The sequence below is a fragment of the Chenopodium quinoa genome, unplaced genomic scaffold (genome assembly GCF_001683475.1).
Source record: "Chenopodium quinoa cultivar QQ74 unplaced genomic scaffold, ASM168347v1, whole genome shotgun sequence".
NCBI classification, from domain to species: Eukaryota; Viridiplantae; Streptophyta; class Magnoliopsida; order Caryophyllales; family Amaranthaceae; genus Chenopodium; species Chenopodium quinoa.
The window spans coordinates 1,651,623-1,663,664 of NW_018742864.1; the positions used below are offsets into that span (position 1 = coordinate 1,651,623).

The 12,042-nt window shown below is 34.4% G+C and overlaps 1 long non-coding RNA gene across 6 annotated transcripts; it reads right to left on the reverse strand.

Moving 5' to 3' along the window:
• Positions 1-4,731: 4,731 nt before the first annotated feature.
• On the reverse strand, positions 4,732-11,821 carry LOC110726181. 6 transcript variants are annotated; one of them, XR_002512338.1, is made up of 10 exons: positions 11,371-11,821; positions 10,386-10,564; positions 9,411-9,481; positions 9,177-9,269; positions 6,956-8,897; positions 6,679-6,860; positions 6,477-6,590; positions 6,095-6,193; positions 5,064-5,218; positions 4,732-4,975 (listed from the first exon to the last, which is right to left on the reverse strand). It is a non-coding gene; the product is annotated as an uncharacterized LOC110726181 (long non-coding RNA). The 6 variants fall into 6 exon arrangements; XR_002512337.1 differs by lacking the exon at positions 5,064-5,218 and having other exon boundaries at positions 10,421-10,564; positions 11,371-11,818; XR_002512335.1 differs by lacking the exon at positions 5,064-5,218 and having other exon boundaries at positions 11,371-11,818.
• Between the last annotated feature and the right edge of the window lie 221 nt (positions 11,822-12,042).

Sequence of the window (12,042 nt, forward strand, 5' to 3'; positions counted from 1 at the left end):
CACACTTGTGCGAGGTTCGGCTAGAGCTATGTTCGGCCTGATTCCTAACGGATACGTAGGCAACCTCACATCGAGGTGCGACCGTAATAAACATGCATTCATATTCACATTCACACACCATGATCATATCAAGAGATCTCCTATGCTCATCCCTTTTCATTTAGAGATAGACTTGGGGGCTTGATCCCTACATCATTAGCTTACCTAACCTAAAAGTCACCATCGTTTGAATCTTCTTGAAATAATATCTTTTTCCACACACTTAGCCCTTGCAACCTAGCTTTAGTATCACTTTCACACACCGCACAAATACGTGACCAAATAGTCCTACCCTTAGGGACCCTTTGTCATGAAATCTTAACACAACGTTGAAGCATGCCTTGTCATATCAACATCACTCATCAATCATAATCATCATTGCATCACAAAGTATGAAGTGATTAGCCTCCATGCCTAAGTTACCCAAATGCTTTCATCATTGAGTCAACAATTGAGATAGCCTAGGATGGATTAATCCTTGCATCTTGAGGGATAGTATCAAACAACATTTGACTAAGCTCATTCAACATGCACCTTCAAAAACTACACTTTGATTCTTTTTCGCGTCTTTCTTTTTCGGAAGAAAGTTGGTATCCTCCACAAAAATGACAAAATTTTTGCTTTTTTGCATTTTCGAGTCGCACGATCACATTACGATGCACACACGAGTCATGTACACGTTGAGTCATGTCATGATATATCACCTTGGTTTGAGTCTAACACATGTGTCAAACACTTTGAGTCGAGTTAGCCTCGAGTCAATCATAGCGAGTCAAGTTTATACGTTGAGTCATGTCAAGTCAATGATTCAACCAATACTAAACCTTAGGTCAACCCTAAAGAAAGATAAGCAAAATCCTATAGTCAAAGATATAAATGCAGGTGCATCCTAGCAAGCGGGGACATTCCCGGAATTTTTTTTAAAAAAAAAACCGCGAATATGACACTGGAGATTCCTCCAAGATAAGAGGAGTTACTTTGATCGGTAAATTAGAGATGAAGAGCTTTAATTTACAAAAGACTTGAGCATATTTGGTTGAAAGGAAACGACCAAGCTCAAAGTTCGGAGCGAAACCGAGCAACATCGGTAGAAAATCAGAATAGGGAAGACCCGACACCAGCGCCAGACGGCAACATCCAGCGTCTTGCAATAGATTTCAGCGCCTGGCGCTAGATCCCAGCGTATGGTGACAGAGCCAATTCTTGGCGCTAGCAGAATTTCCGTGGCGACAGGGATCGAAGCCTTATACAGCAATTTCGGGTTCCTTGGTACGCCAGTTAGCCCCTATAAGCAATTTAACATGATTAGGTAGTCGGCTTATTACAATCCCAATAAGTGATCAACCTGATGAATGATCGTCTCACTTAGCTTAAAGCGCCTAAGCATTGGCTCAGCAAAGGCACCAACATAATGGTTCATACAATTCAAAACATCTACATACTGGTTCAGAAGACACCGAAATACTGGTTCAGAAGCACCGACATACTGGTTCATAAACAGCAGAGACACCGACTTAATGGTTCACAAGCAGCAAAAGCGCCGACGTACTGGTATAGTGGAAGCAAAGTTCAATCGAGCTTTAATGATCGACAAGCGTTGGTCTTCGGTAGTTTTCTTCGGAATATTATCGCAACAACTAAGGATGACTTCAAGAGAGGTTATTTTAGACAGCATTCTCTAAGATTGTGGAGGTTGTCACCAAGATTTGAGAAGATAGCACGAGATTGGCGGTCTTTGACAGCATTTGATAAGATTGTGGAGGTTGTCACCAAGATTTGAGAAGATAGCACGAGATGGGCGGTTTTCGACAGCATTCTCTAAGATTGTGGAGGTTGTCACCAAGATTTGAGAAGATAGCACGAGGTGGCGTCTTCGACAGCATTCGCTAAGATTGTGGAGGTTGTCACCAAGATTCTAGAAGATAGCACGAAATGGGCGGTCTTCGACAACATTCTCTAAGATTGTGGAGGTTGTCACCGAGATTTGAGAAGGGCGGTTCGTGATGAGGCGGTCTTCGGTCGACTTTTGCTATGATTGGGAAGGTTGACGCTATGATTCAAGAAAAAGAAGCTCTTCGTTCAGAGATGTGTGGACCTATCCAAAAATAAAAGTTTTATTGTTCAGAGACGAGTGAACATCAAAACAGCAACATAGCGTTCCATAGATTATGGAAGGCTGTCAACAACAACAATGCAACATCAATAAATCGGTTAGTGACAGAGACGTGTGCTCGACGGTGCAAGATACGCGTTTCTTAACTCTTTTATCTGTTTAACTAACGCTAGTTTTGCAGGTATCGGCGTTACAAGAATGATTTAGGATCGCAGAACGTTCTGAATAATTCTCCGTCCCTATCGATACTTTGACTTTCGTTTTCGAAACTCACGTTTCTCCAAACTCAGTCAAAGAGGGAGCTTCTGTAGACACCCAAATGTGTCTCCCCAAAATCAAACCTAGTGATGAATACCTTTCATGTCATTTGATTATCAAACAAAGCAAAAGTGTGAAAAGTCTAGTGATGAGGATGTTTTTATTAAAATATCTCTTCTTTCTGTTTTTGAAATTATTTCTTTTCTTACCCTATTTTTGAAAAACGTGCATTCCAGTTTAGTTTGGTCCATGATATGGGTCCAATAATGGTGTATTTTGATGGGTCTTTAAAAGTACTTTACAACGATATAATATAAGCCCAATTCCGATGAATAATGAGGATATGGCCAAAATACTAAACTGGGCTCGAACCGGATTTTACCTACGACCCAATGATCATGTGGAGGGTCCAAAGGTTTAATCCTATTCCTAAACAAATTAGGATTAATTAGAAGCTTCTATAAATTTTTAAAATATCTTAACTATCCTTTTTGAAAAGATAAGATTAAAGTATTTGAGTTAAATAAAAACTTTCCTTTTCTTAAATCCTAATTCTATTCGAATTTAAAGATGTTCAAAGACAGTCAGATTTTATTTTTTTTCCTCATAATATTTATCCAAATTTTATATGGTTTTATAGATCTTGAAATTATCTTTTCAATGATATATTATAATATTAAATCCGAGTTATAACGAAAAAGATATGAATGAGATAGGAAACTCTATCCAAAATTGATACCGTCCTACTATTTCGGCCATATCTTTTTATCTACAAAATATTTTAACCTGATTCTAATTGGGTTAGAATGTAGACTTCAAGAGTTTTCCAACGACATATTTTATTACTTATTTAGACTTCTAGATCAAAAGATATGATAAAAACAAAATCCGTAAAAACTGCTGTCCATCGAGTTCTATTTCGATTCGAATTCGGATTCTTTTCTTATTCTTCGACCCTCTTTTTTCTCTATAAATAGAGGTCATATCTCCTTTTTTTAAATCATCAATTCTCAACAATTATCAAATATCTTATTCTCTCTAGTTTTCAAGATCTCTTCTCTCTCACTCTTCTAAACCAACCCTTTTGCATACAAAATTCCGCATTCACAAGACCAAGAAACACCTAGCCAAGTTCGAAGTTGTTTTCGCCTGGACGTGAAAAGTATCAATTTCTGAGGGCTTGGTCCCAAATCTAGTCTAAAATTTCTTAGTCTCTCTTTTAATTATTTAATTTAATAGTTGTTTATTATTTTTCTTGAAGTTACTAACGTGTGTATTTTGTTATTAGAAAAAGATACGAGGCATCCAAGTAAATGTTTTAATTGATTTATTGATATTATGATATAGAAATCATATTTAGGGTGTTTTTATCTTCCTAGTATCATGTTTAGGGTAACAACTATAATTTTTAATATCAAATATGACAATTGTGTTTCCTGCGATGCTTCTTATTTTCTTCCTAATATCATGTTAGTATCATGTTAGGGTTAAAGCTTTGATTTTTAATGTTTAGTGACATGCTAGGGTTTGTTATTAATCTTGTTAGTATCATGTTAGGGTTAAAGCTTTGATTTTTAATGTTTAGTGACATGCTAGGGTTTGTTATTAATCTTGTTAGTATCATGCCTAGGATCTTGCTACTAATATGCTTTAACATTATTATGATTATTTTTATGATTTATGATTATAATTGTTATAATTATTTTTATGATGCTTATTTTTAATTATGATTGTTATGATTATAATTTTATTATTATGATTATTATTATTGTTTTGATTATTGTTATGTTGCTTGGTTATATTTATTGCTATTGCTTGATCACACTTTTTATGCATATTTAAAGGGAATTGGTACTTGTAATCACGCTTAATAAGATAATTAATAATTTTGTTTAGGGTAATTTGATTATAATTCAAGTGATCGCCAATAATAGCTTTATTTGCGCATTAATATTCAACCAACATAGATTAAACAGGTTTAGGGTAAACCTATTGATTGCATGTTAGTCAGAAAGCGCACATGAATTCGATCAGAATAAAGTAGAGGCCTATTATTAGGGCAGGTTCAATCTCTTTTAGGTTGAATTTGTACCTTCATCCCCAAACTACCATTTATGGTTCAAAACCTATTGGAGTTGACGATCTCCTAGATCGTTAAGGGGTGTAACCTTCACCATGTGAAAACTTTACAATTTCCTAAAACTTGTTGGCAACTCTTTTGCTCTATCTTCTTTCTCTTTGGACGCCACCGTACTTTAGTGTATGATCACAATGGGGTTCAAGTTAGGGATAATGCTTGAAATATTCCCTACAGACCTGTATTCCCGAACTTTATGAACAAAATACTTTAATTAGCCCAAAATTAGATTACCACAATACATATGATAAATTGTATTGTACGATTCGATTTTCTATATACAAAAAATATCAATCCAAAACAAAAGTCAAAATATTGACGCGAAACTATGATTACACGCAATAATTAGTGAAATATGAGGCCCATATGTTCCGCACTTCTTCAATATCATCATCAGTGTAAGGATCTTCATTTAAAGACTTGCAAACCTATGAACATGATAAAATATATATAGTAAGTCATCAAAGTAATTTTAATAACAATAATAATAATACTTCAATTATAAACTTCACTTACGCAAAAAATAATGGCATTTGGACAACAGTTGACTCGCATAGGTTCAAAAGTGTTTATATATGAATAATTCATTTGATGAGGTTCCCAACTTTGCAAAGGATGCGTACGAGGACGATATGGCAGGAAGTATTTAGAGCTTCTGATCACCAGACTACCTAGATTATGGGTGTAATGTTAATTGGATCTAGAATGTCAGTCGTGGTTTTTTTAACTAGTAGTATTGCAGTTAGGATGTTGGTCTTTTGTACTTTCAGTAAGTTAATTGTAGCCTTCATTAGCTTGGGAACCAGAGCATGGAAATGCTTGAGGACCCTTTTGTCTGTATGGTGAACACTATTTTTCTTTCATTAATTAATATCCTTTTCCAGTTAAAAAAAAGGTTATATATAAATAAAGTATTTTTTGACTTTTACCACAAAAAAAATCACGAAATTGTTTTTTTACTACCAAAAAATTTTAAAAGTCGTATTTTACCACCAAAAAAATTTCTAAAAATTGTTTTTTTTACCACCTACCGTCAAGAAAACCGTTAAATTTAACGATTTTAAGAAAAACTCTTCGATTTTCGTGCGCAAAACATGTTGCTCATAAGTTTAGGGAGGCATCTTGGCCCTACGGGTTCAATTTGAAGTCGGAATTGACAAAAAATAATCAACAATGCCTCGTTTTGCGTGTTTTCACACAAACTGAGGTATTTTTAAATGCACAAAAAGAAGCATTTTCGATCATTTTTTGTCGATTCCGACCTCAAATTGGACCCGTTAGGGCCAAAATGCCCCCCAAGACCACCCAAATATGATGTGTTTGACACAAAAATCGAAGAATTTAAAATATTCCGTTAGGTTTTTGACGGTAGGTGGTAAAAAAACAATTTTTAATTTTTTTTTGTGGTAAAATAAAACTTTTAAAATTTTTGGTAGTAAAAAACAATTTAGCGAATTATTTTTTGTGGTAAAAGTCAAAAAATCCATAAATAAAAGATTCATTTTGAATACTTTAGTAATGATAAGAATGAAAGGTCATACTCATACCTCATCAATATCATTTGCTTTACTGTGTTTGGAGAGTATGTCATACATGTATCTCATTGTGTAAAAGCCACACTCGATACCATCTCTTTGTTGAGCACACTAAGTAAAATTCAATAAAAAAAAAATAGATTAAGGTGTATAATTGTTTAAAGGGTACCAAAATAGATTACATGCATAAGATATTATCTAAAACATACTATTTACTTAGCTTCACAAGTTTCCATAGAGGTTCTTTTCTATTCACACGGTTTCCATTTAGCTTAAACCTCGTGAAAAAACTATTCATTTTCATTACAAAGGTAGAATTATAAGTATATTACTTGTTGCGTATGTCCTACATATAATGTATATATAGAAACAAGAAACAATAAAATAGACTTACAAGCTCACAATAGTCTTCATTTTAACACTTCTCCTTGTCGTTGTTGGGCGAGCAGAGTCAAATTGATAAATAATGCAAGTAGGTACACAAATTACCAAAAGCATCCAATGTTCCCTACGCCAAAAGGTAAGAATATTAAATTCATCACATGTATGTATACTTAAGTGGTACACTATATGGAACTTCGTTACTACGTACTTACTCTTGAAAAATTGGTGCCATAATGAATTTTGCCCGTTTTCAACTGATTTGCTTACTGCTTTGAAGACATAGTCATGAATTTCATGCAAGCTCTTACACATTTTGGTTTCACAAGTTTGCTCTGGACACAACCACCAAACCGCAAAAGCTTTGTCTTTTGATTTCAAATCTTGTTGAAGTAACCTGGATATACAAAATCAACTTAATGTTATGATAACAAGTTAGTGCATATAAACGCAAAATTTGTAATCATTATGACACAATGGCTTGCTTATTACCTCATGAATACTTGAATAATTGATATGTTCAGCTTCGCTCCTCTTAAGAAATGAGAGGCATCCTCCTTATCTACCCATGCAATCCCATCTTTTTCAAAATGGAATATAGTGAGATATTTTTGCGAACCTTTACCCCATATTTTGTCTTGTTTGGAATGTTAAACAATGTACCGAGAATGGCATCACACACATTCTTCTCTATATGCATGACATCTAAACAATGTCTGACAGGTAAATGTTGCCAATATTAAAGCTTCCAAAACACTGACTCCTTCCAAATGACCTAGGGATCGGTGGCTTTATTCAGTTTCCCAAACATCGTTTCAATACCTCTAACTTGATCATAAAATTCTGTTCCCATAATGGCATACGATCTATCCCCTCTTCTACCTTACCATTAAATGCAACTTTTTTCTTTCGGTAAGGATGCATCCTATCAAAGAACTTTCGAGTAGCTCTATATACATACTTCCCAGAATTTGGCAAATAGGTAGATTCTGTATTGTCTTCACATATTGGACATGCCTTCTTTCCCTTAATCTCATAGCCTGATAGATTACCATAAACTGGAAAGTCATTGATTGTACAATAAAGCATAGCTCACAAGGTAAAAGATTCATTATAATGAGCATCAAAAAATGAGATTCCTTTGTCCCACATTTTTTTCAAATCATCGATGAGTAGAGAAAGGTAGACATCAATATCGTTTTCGGGCTGCTTGGGACCTGATATCAGCAAAGGCATCATCATATATTTCCACTTCATACATAACCAAGGAGGAAGGTTATAAATAACCAAGAGAACTGGCCATGTGATGTGCCGTGTGCTCAAACTACCAAATGGGTTCATTCCATCCGTACATAGGGCAAGCCTAAGATTCCTTTCTTCTTTGCCAAATTCTAGAAATTGATTGTCAATAAGAGTCCATTTTGGAGAATCTGCCGGGTGTCCTAGAAGTCCACCTTTCTTCCTACAATCAACATGCCACCTTAAATTTTTTGCATCATTATTTAAAAATAATCACCGAAACCTTGGCATTATAGGCATATACCAAAGCACTTTGGAAGAAGGGCCTTTACTTCCCTCCCCGGATTGGACTCCATCGGGTAAATTGTAACAAGACTTATGGCATCGAGGACACTTATCCAAATGTGAAAATTCGTTTTGATACAATACACAATCATTAGGACAAGCATCTATTTTCTCATACACCAAACCAAACGGGCACATTAACTTCTTGGCATAGTAGGTCGACTTAGGCAATTCATGACCCTTCAGAAGCATATCTTGCATCGCTTCTAGCAAGGATGTAAAGCTTGCGTTAGACAAACCATGCTTTGATTTCAAGTTGAATAAGGTTGGCACAACGAATAAATTGCTATATGCAATACATCCAGGGTATAATTGCTTCTCAACTGCTTCAAACAATTTTTCAGATAAATGAGGTCGTTAATCAAATTCATGCTGAGCCCCCTTTATTCTTTCTTCTATAATGTCTTCCCTAATGTTATACTCCTCATCAAAGTCATTATCCTCATCTTGTTCAGATCCATTATCTCCTACCCCAACCATCTCATCATCATGAACATGTGGATGTTCAAGTTCAAGTTCAAGTTCAAGTTTGAGTTCGGCATTAGATTGCACATGTCGGTCATGCATTGAATGTAATGTAGAATTTCCCTGAACACTCCACTCTCACCGTGCCATAACCAATCATGATGTTGTTGCCGAAATCCGCGTTGAATAATATGGTCCCTAAGTGTGGTGATATTATGCACCCTTTCAACATATTGGCAATTGACGCAAGGACAATAAAATTCATCATCCTCTATGCTATTGATGATCTAAAACACCTTTGCAAAATTCCTCTACCCCACTGAAGAATTCGATCGAATTTCGTGGATCATACATCCAACTTCAATCCACATCTACATACCAACCACTACAAACACAATATTTTTGCAAAAGTAATATGTTAAAACATTGCAACTGATTCATCATATTTCAAACATAACCACAAGTAAGTTTCAAATGGACATATAAGCTTATGCAATTTTTACCAAACATAACATTTATTTTTAAGATCATATAATTAATACATAATACAAAGCCACTTGCAATAACCATATCATAGAAATAGTAGCTCATCAAGAATTAAAATAAATATGTGCATGACCAATACAAACTTATAAAGAAAAATATGAAAGGAAAGATAACGTACCAGAGTCACAATTAAAGGTAGTTAGTGCCAAGCTAGCAAGGACAAAAGTGATAAGATGTTTGGCCTTCACTTCTCATTTGTTCAACAAACTTCCTAGTAAAAAAAATGCATTAGAATAAAAATGTAACCAATTACACTAAATCATATCTCTTTTTAACGAAAAAAATGAAAAACAGAGAGGAAATGCATCATTTAAAATAAATTAACTACAACCATTGAGTCCTGAACTAATACCTTGGAGATGTTTTTAAGCGATAATTAATGAATCTCCATAGGTTTCAAGGAACGCAGCAATATCATCATCACTGTCACAGATAAAATGTATTAATCAAGGGAATACAACAATAATAACAGGGAGAGGCAAAACTGATGCTTTGAAGCTGGGCAATATATTCTGCCTAATATTCTGCTTAATACTAAATCCCTATTGTGATACATTGACTCTTGAAGGCAATGACTTTAATCAACTGCCTCTTTCATAACTCATACAATATAATACATACACCAGATACATCCTAATTATAAGCAAGCTCAATTCATGAAATCAATGGAGTAATAAAATGGGTTCCTAATATTCTCAATCACGAATGCAACAATTCACTAAACAAATCTAAAATCACACGCAAACCCAGTTCATTGAATCAACAGATTTAAATGGGTATCAAAATTGTCTCACAACAAATTACCAAATTCACATAAGCAGAAAATCAATTAAAATTAAAACCTAGAAGCAGCAGATGATAAGTCATTTATTTATGTACTTAACATTGCTTTTAATTATTATTTGAGTCCGATTTTATACACTTTTATATGGGTTTTATGCATAATTATTAAAAAGTATTAAAAGTAATGAACATAGTACTTAAGCCTAAATTTGTATTACTTTTGCAGGGAAGGAAGTATTGAGTTAATGAAGTAATGAAGCCATTTATATGCCCATACTTGTACGTGCCACAAATATTAAGGAACAAGAGTTTCGTGGTTGAATACCCACTATTCCACTGACTTTTAAATGCCCATGAGTCCACGACAAGTAATGGGTTTATAATTTACTAATTCTTAAGTCTTTAGTGGAGACAAATGGAGGAAAAACAAAACCCCCCTATTGTGACAATGGTAGAAGCGACAGCAATAGAACCAGGAGGAAACCCTCAGGAAACTCACTGATATAAGAGGGTAGCCACACAGCAGATTAAGGGGGGGACTTACACACACGGAGACGCAACAAGGCAGAGGAGACATACAGAGACAACGCAGCAGAGGAGTCAGACAAACAGCAGCACCTCGCGAGGGCCGTAACTGGACCGAGCTTGTAGCAGTGTTATTTCTTCCCTTAATTTTATGCAATTGACTGGTTTTTGCTTGATTTGATATGTTTAATGTTTACTCTTCAGACCAAGCAAATCGATAAAAATTAAAATATAGAAGCAGCCGACCAAGCTAGAATGAGCAAATTCTTGAAAAAAAATACCAAATTCACATAAGCAGCAAATCGATAAAAAATACTAAACAACCCAGAAGCAGCAGACCAAGCTAGAATGAGCAAATTCATGAAAAAAATCAGTACAACCTAGAAGCAACAAATTAATAAAAATAATAACAAATTCATACCTTTGGTTGTTCATCATCAGTAAGTTTTAAGTTATGACCAAATCAAAATTCCAAGACTGTATAATGATCATAATCAAATTCTAAGACTGTATAACCCAATTCCAACGGTAATTCAAGTTTTTATCGATTTTTGAGCTTTTTGATTGTTTGACTGCAACTGAACTAATACAGCAACAAAGATTATTTGAGCTTTTTTATTTTTCGAATGCAACTGAACTATTATAAAGTCAACCAAATATATACAACACAAAAGTTCATCATTCTAGCAATTTCGACAGCAACAGAAAAATTATAGCACCAATTTCATCAATCTACTAATTTTAAAGAACAAGTTGCAATGAGCAAATTCACCACAAATCCGAACAACCCAGAAGCAGCAAATTGATAAAATTAAAACCTAGAACAAGGTAGAAAGCCAATTCACGAAAAAATTAACCCAAAATGAGACTTTTTTTTTGCTTTAATGAGTTGTTTTTTCTAGCTTCAATAAACCGAACGATTGTGAAATTGACAGTCGATGAACACTAACTCAAATTGATACTCGTTGATTTACAAAAAAAAAATTAAAAATAAAAGTATTTACCTGTTTAGGGTTTCGTCCTACACTTCGATGGTGAGGCTGCGGGCCTGCGGCGGCCGTTTATAAAGACTGAGGCGGAGGAAACGGTCGGCGATGGTTGTGGAAAGTGAGATGGTGGAGAGTGAGGTGGTGGAGTTTGAAGTAAGAATGTTATTTTTTTTAATTATTTTTTTTATTTTCTTTACAGAAGAAGCAGAACATTGAAAGGGGGAAGGAGAGTGAAATGAATTAGGGTGGGTAAGGATGAGAGGGTTTAGGGTAAGGGGAAAATATTAATTTTCAGCGTATTCTTTAAAAAAAAACCCCTGCAAATTAATAGTTTTGATTTATGTACATTTAAATCCCATTTTAATTTGCAGTGTTTTAACAAAAATGTAGCAAATTAATAGCAGCAAATAAATATTTTACTAGTAGTGATAGAAGTAAATAGTTTTATTTAGTAGTGTTAATTATTACTAAAAAGCATACACAAAAACAGGTTATGAGTTCGTAATTTTGATTGCGTTTAGGGATAGTAATTACTCAATTATATGTAACGGTAAATTGTCCGGTAATGACTTTGTAAGTTGAAATTCCTATGTTGTATATGACAGTTTATGTAAATATTAAATTATGTGATTCAACAAATGTTATGATAATAAGTAAGTTTAATTACCATATTCAATCGATTTTTGT